The 6,358-nt window shown below is 33.9% G+C and overlaps 1 pseudogene; it reads right to left on the reverse strand.

The window, feature by feature from the left end:
* Window positions 1–503: 503 nt before the first annotated feature.
* Window positions 504–4,312, reverse strand: LOC118756206 (annotated as a pseudogene).
* Window positions 4,313–6,358: the final 2,046 nt, after the last annotated feature.

Here is a 6,358-nt window from a genome sequence, read left to right on the forward strand (position 1 = left end):
ATACCCAAAATTTTTTGAAAAAGTTAGATTAAAAAGTTAAAAATTTTGATGAAAAATTGTTGACATTTCCTAAATTCTGCATAAAGTTTGTCATGTTTGTTTAAAGCATGAACATTTTTATAAAAAATAACAAAAAAAAATCTAGCTATAAAAACAATCCAAATATTTAACACAAATCACCATGCACTCACTTTTGGTCGCTAGGGTACATTTATAATAACAAATACATTCATTAATTATTCAAAACAGCTGGTTTCAATTATTCATCGATTGACTTAAGTCTTTGCAAAATATCGGTTAATAATTTTGTTTGCTTTTCATTCAATTCCATTTTTTTCATCCTGCTCCTTAATATATTGTTTAATTTCAGCAAAGGAGCTGCTGAATGAATTATTTTTGGCTCGTGAGGTCGATGGCTTATGATAAAAAGCCCCATTTGGGGAGTCTATTAAAGATTTTACCTCGTTTTCTTCGTCCTCCTCATTTATATTATATTTATAAGTAGAAACTACCTTTTGATAAACATATCGATGGTCCTCTGCAATAAAGACCCAATTCATAACCAAAAAAACCTTACTACTGAACAATAACAAATTCCCCTAATCCTTGTGTAATCCATGTCTTATCCTTACTAAATCTTTATGACTGCTTTATAAATATCTAGGAAGGATTAGGCGAGGATTAGAGACATGTGCCGCTTAACAGTAGTAAGTTTTTTTTTTAGTTTTGAGTTATGTCGTCTTGCAGAGGACCATCGACACAAGCATATTACTTCTGTAAAGCCAGCTTCTTTTGTTCTGCCATCTCCTTCCACCATTGCTGACGGGAAGAATTGCCGGTTCGGTTTTGAAACTTTTTAATTTCTGCCTGCTGTTTTTTTACTGCGCACTTCCAGTCGGCCCAACTCTACAAAAAATATATATTATGACTTCATCATACCTTTTTTTAAAAAGCACTCATATATATACCTTTTTCCACTGCTCGGCTGTTTTGCAAGCTCCTCCAGCTGCGTTAAGCTCCACAGCAACGGCTTCCCACACATTGCGGCTGTGCGAGGCGCTATTTGGACCGCCAAAATTTCCCATGCCACCTTCTTGTTGTTTTTCATTAAATCCAGGAGTTTTACTTTCTGAATTTTTGTAATTTTCCCACTTCTAGCTTTTTTTCTGCAAGATGAAATTAATAAAATAAAGAAACTTAAGGTATTTATAAGCACACACTTCACTAATTTTGCTTTTTGCGCCAAATATCACTACACTTAGAGCTGGCGATATAAATATCGCAAGGTATATCGAAAATTCATTTACACCACACTTACAGAAACACTACCTTGCGATATCTATGCAGAAGGGTTCCATTTTGCGATATAATTCATATCGCAAAGATACAGAAACGGGCTACAGGTCTGACAGTTTTTCCTATCATTCCTGATGATCAGTTGATGTACAAATTCGTCAAGTCTGATCTCTCACGCATGATTAGAAAGCTATCTTTAATGACACAATTAATATCTACTTATTATTACTTTTATACCCGAGCGCACTTGTGCACAAGGGTATATTAATTTTGTTCACATAACGGTTGTTTGTAACAGCCAAAACGAATCCAGATAGATATAGACAAATGTATACATAAATGCTCAGAATGAATAGAGAAATCGATTAAGCCATGTCTGTCTGTCCGTCTGTCCGTCCGTCCGTGTACACGATAACTCGAGCAAAAATCGAGATATCTCAACGAAATTTGGTATGTAGGTTTCCGTTAATCCAAGGTAGGTTGGTATTGAAAATGGGCGAAATCGTACTGTAACCACGCCCACTTCCCATATAACGGTAATTTCCAGAAATACGAAAACTGCGATATTTTAGTAACTACTGAAGATAATTCACTCAAAATTAATATTTACAATAAGTTTCAGACGACAAATAAGAATATTATAAATTTTTGGAAAGTGGGCGTAGCCAAGCCCACTTATGGTTAATGGTTATATGTGTATATCTTGGTAACCGCTGCACCAATTTCTTCCAAACTTGGCACAATTGTTGGCCTTGGTACAGCATACTAAATGGCCGAAAATTTTAAAAATCATACAATAACCACGCCCACATCCCATATAACGGTAATTTTCGGAAATACGAAAACTGCGATATTTTAGTAACTACTGAAGCTTATTCACTTAAAATTTATATTTACAACAATTTTTAGACGAACAATAAGAATATTATAAATTTTTGGAAAGTGGGCGTAGCCAAGCCCACTTATGGTTAATGGTTACATGTGTATATCTTGGTAACCGCTGCACCAATTTCTTCCAAACTTGGCACAGTTGTTGGCCTTGGTACAGCTTATTAAATTAAAAAAAAGCGGACGTTAACCACGCCCACATCTCATATAACGGTAATTTATAGAAATACAAAATCTTCGATAGATCAGTAAATATTAAAGATAATTTATTCAAAATTTATGCTTGCGACAATTCTTTACCAAGAAATACGTTTATGGTAAAATTTTGGAAAATAGGCGTGGCACCGCCCACTTATGACCACATATATGTACATCGGCAACCGTTCTATCAATTTGTACCAAACTCGGTATTTTTGTTGTGCTTGCCACATAAAAGCAAAACGTTGAAAATTATTGAAATCGGACTACAATTACGGCCGCTTTTCATATAACGGTAAATTTCAGAAATGCTTGAAACTGCAATATTTCGAAATTTAAGGACGCTAATTTACTCAAAATTGATACACCCTCGCTTACCATCTAGCGGTCCCTTTCGGAAAGGTGAAAAAACATATATTTAATACTTGCGCCGGGCATTTAATGTTCGGCTCCACCCGAACTTAGACTTTCTTACTTGTTTTCATTTATTTTCATAAAATCTTATGACCTAATTATTAATCATTAAAATATTAGAAGGTAAATAATCAATGTCTTACGAACTAAAAATTCAAAAAGTTCTGAAATTTTTTTCTTAAAACACATACACTGGCGACAGAAAAAATAGAAACCACTTATTTCAGTGCATTTCTTTTGCTTATTAATGGTTCCAATATGTATGGCGATTGCTGTCCAGTTGCTGGTATAGTAGCCATAGCTACCAGTATCCTATTTTTTATTATATATAGCGACTAATCTCAGTATAAAGAAAAGCGCTGACAACGTCCGAATTTAGTTTTTTGACATGTACATTTCGAAGTAACTGTCAACTTTGGTCCATGTGTTTTAATAATTTATGCAAAAAAATTACAAAACCGTCATAAGGGTGAAGCAGAAAATTGCGCCACTGGATTATGTTATAAAAGTCAAGCTGGTTGTATGACAAACGCCATACACATCCACATTTCAAACTTTGTAATTAAACATTAAATAAACACAAAGGAAATGTAGCCAAAAATTAGTTAAAAATTGGCGTTTGTATTAGTTCTGCCACCAGCGTACATATGCACATACATAAAACAGATATTGAACAGAGTGGGATTTTTTGTTAAATACTTTTTCACAAAATCTTATAAACTAATTCCTGAACATTTAAAAGTAAATAGGAAACTGATTCATGTCCTACGAACTAATTATGGTACCAAAACGAAAACCGAGCAACTCAAAGTTTCAAACCTTGTACAAGATTTATTAAAAATCGCAAAATTTCCAAAAATGGTAATCCAAATTTAAAACTTTTAAATCACGTTCTCTAAAAAAAATTCGGGTATGCAGATTTACAGCGCATGCAATGTTAGCATAATATTTTGCAAGTTTTAAACGGCTAAAAACTTGCGTGGTTTTTTGATAATTTTTTACAAAGTATGTTAGAAATGTTTTTATATAGGTGCATAAATATAAATAATTAATAAAATAAATAAATGGTCAGAACGTTAGAAGTAGTGTCGATAATATGGGTGCATATTACCTCGTAAGATTGTGTCAACCAGTAGTGGTTTTCTCTCCCATCTTCCGTCCCAGTTGAATTGCAGCAATGTTTCGTCCGTAAATAAATGTTTGAGGATGCTGCCTACGTCTTCAGACACACCTTTTAAGTTTATGATGTATGTGGCCTTTTGAAAAATATATGTACAGCAATTAGAATGTAAAATAAATATTCCATCATATAATTCTTTACCATGGCTCGTGCATACTCTTGATCTCTTAATTTGGTTTCCATCAAATCCACTGCGCAATCGGACTGCAATGGCAGATAACTGGCGATGTCATCTAAAATTTTGTCAGAAATTTCTCCAGTCATTCGAGAAACCGACCTCTCAATCTTCTTTGCTACCACCTTGCATTCTCGTAATATCATATTTTGCGCTTCCATTTCACTTTTATTAACGGCCTGAAAAAATATATTTTTTTATGTTTTTAAGTACATATGTAAATTTTTATAATAGGGATCTCAAATACAACATACGTTTTGCTGAACCTGTTCCAATGCCTCGGAGATGTGGATTTAGTTTGCTAATGTAAAAGGACAATGAAAATTATGCATGTACTCTTTTTTAACGGACTTCTTGCTTTGCTTAAAAATGTTTTGGTTACAGCACATGCTGGAAAGTGAATATCTTACATTATGGTTAATTATGTTTATGCCTTCTATCAATTCGTTTTGGACCACTTTCAAGGTTTCCATAATTTCCGAAACAAGGTTTTATATAAATTAGTGAAAAATTTGATTCAGTTACAATGTTTGTAATAAATTACCCTCATTTGAGATATTTGCACTGGTACTCGTACTCGGTTTGTTTTCAGTTGTATTATTGAAATCGTTTTTTGTGAAAAAACGCTTTCTTTTTAGAGGTGGTTGGTTAGCTGAAACTGACAAAAGAAAAGAAGAGTTGTTGAATATTAATGATTAAATAATGGTTATACTTCCGATTACATTCCTGAGCTTCTGGAATATGACTTATCTTAGCGTTCAAGTTATCTCTCATTTCGCAAATTGTATTAAAATTTAAATGATTTAAATTATTATTTTGTAAATTATTTTGTATGGCAAAATTAAATGTGCAGTTTAATTATGAAAATCGTGAAACATGTGGTGTAACAGCGGAATTAGCAAATGTTTATTACCTCCCTTTTATTAGCTCGGGATGTAAGTATGTAATATTGATGCGCCTAAAAGATGCAGCGATTTCTATTCTCAAGTTACATATGTACCTGATGACGGTACGAATGGAAATTATAATAGCGAGCTTTTAGTTTTTTAAGCTATAGTTTTTTTCATACGGTATACTAAAATATTTATGATTTAGGTCCTCCCTCGAAAAAAATTGCACAGTGCTTAGCTGACTTGCAACAACAATTCCCAAACCCGGGAAAGAGTGAAGTGGCTCTTCGTAAAAGCTTTCTAATTTTTCAAAGGCATTGCATAGCAGTTTTTCTGAGTTCGCTGTCTTTATTATACCTATCTTCTTGAGAGGACCCGATTTTTGACTAAAACCGTAACAATCTCTCTCTTTATTGTGGTTTAAATTAAATGATCCTACCTTTGAATCCGTATTTTCAGATATATATTCCTGCCTTTCTTTAAGTCTCAACGATATTTGTTGCAAGATCTTATTTGGTTTACAAGTATTATCATCTTTTTTAAATATTGCATAAAATTTTCAAATTTATATGCTGAAAATGAGTCCAAAGGACCAAATTGCTTCACACAATCCGATGGGTGGAGTAATCCATGAACATTAAAGCTTATAAACTCATCACCATATATTTCACCAAAGTAAGTAAAAAAGGTTTTTTCTTAACAGCGGTCGTCCCTCGGCAGGCAATGGCAAACCTCCGAGTGTATTTCTGCCATGAAAAACAGCTTCTCATAAAAATACAATCGCCGTTCGGAGTCGGCGTAAAACTGTAGGTCCCTCCGCTCAGTGTGACAATATCAAGGCGCACGCCACAAAGCGGAGGAGAAGCTCGGCCAAACACTAACATATGTGTAAGCGCCAATCTATTATTATTATTATTAATAAGTAACGAAGAGTTCCAATATTTTTTGGGCAACGTCAGCTTATGTCTGGGATGTCCTTTCACAAGAAAGAAGTGTAATGGCACTATGCAGCAGCAAAAAATTGTAGTATACATCGGGGTTGGTGTCTTTGAGGACAAAAACGCCAGTATAGAGCAAAAATTGCCTAATTTCCGTTGACTTCCAATTGTTCATCTCTACTAAGCTTCTAGCTATGCTACTGAACTCTGAGGGAACAAAACTTGCGATAAAGTTCAACTTCTCATTAATGGATGTTACATTGCCTCTTTTACGAAGAAATTTTAATAACTTTTTTGTAACTCCTAGGTCCACTAAGTGCATGCAATCAATCGGAAATTGGGATACCATTCTAAAATCAGTTAATTCCAAAATACTTTT

The sequence above is a fragment of the Rhagoletis pomonella genome, unplaced genomic scaffold, assembly GCF_013731165.1.
Source record: "Rhagoletis pomonella isolate Grant_MI unplaced genomic scaffold, Rhpom_1.0 Rhpom_scaffold_09266, whole genome shotgun sequence".
Taxonomy (NCBI): Eukaryota; Metazoa; Arthropoda; class Insecta; order Diptera; family Tephritidae; genus Rhagoletis; species Rhagoletis pomonella.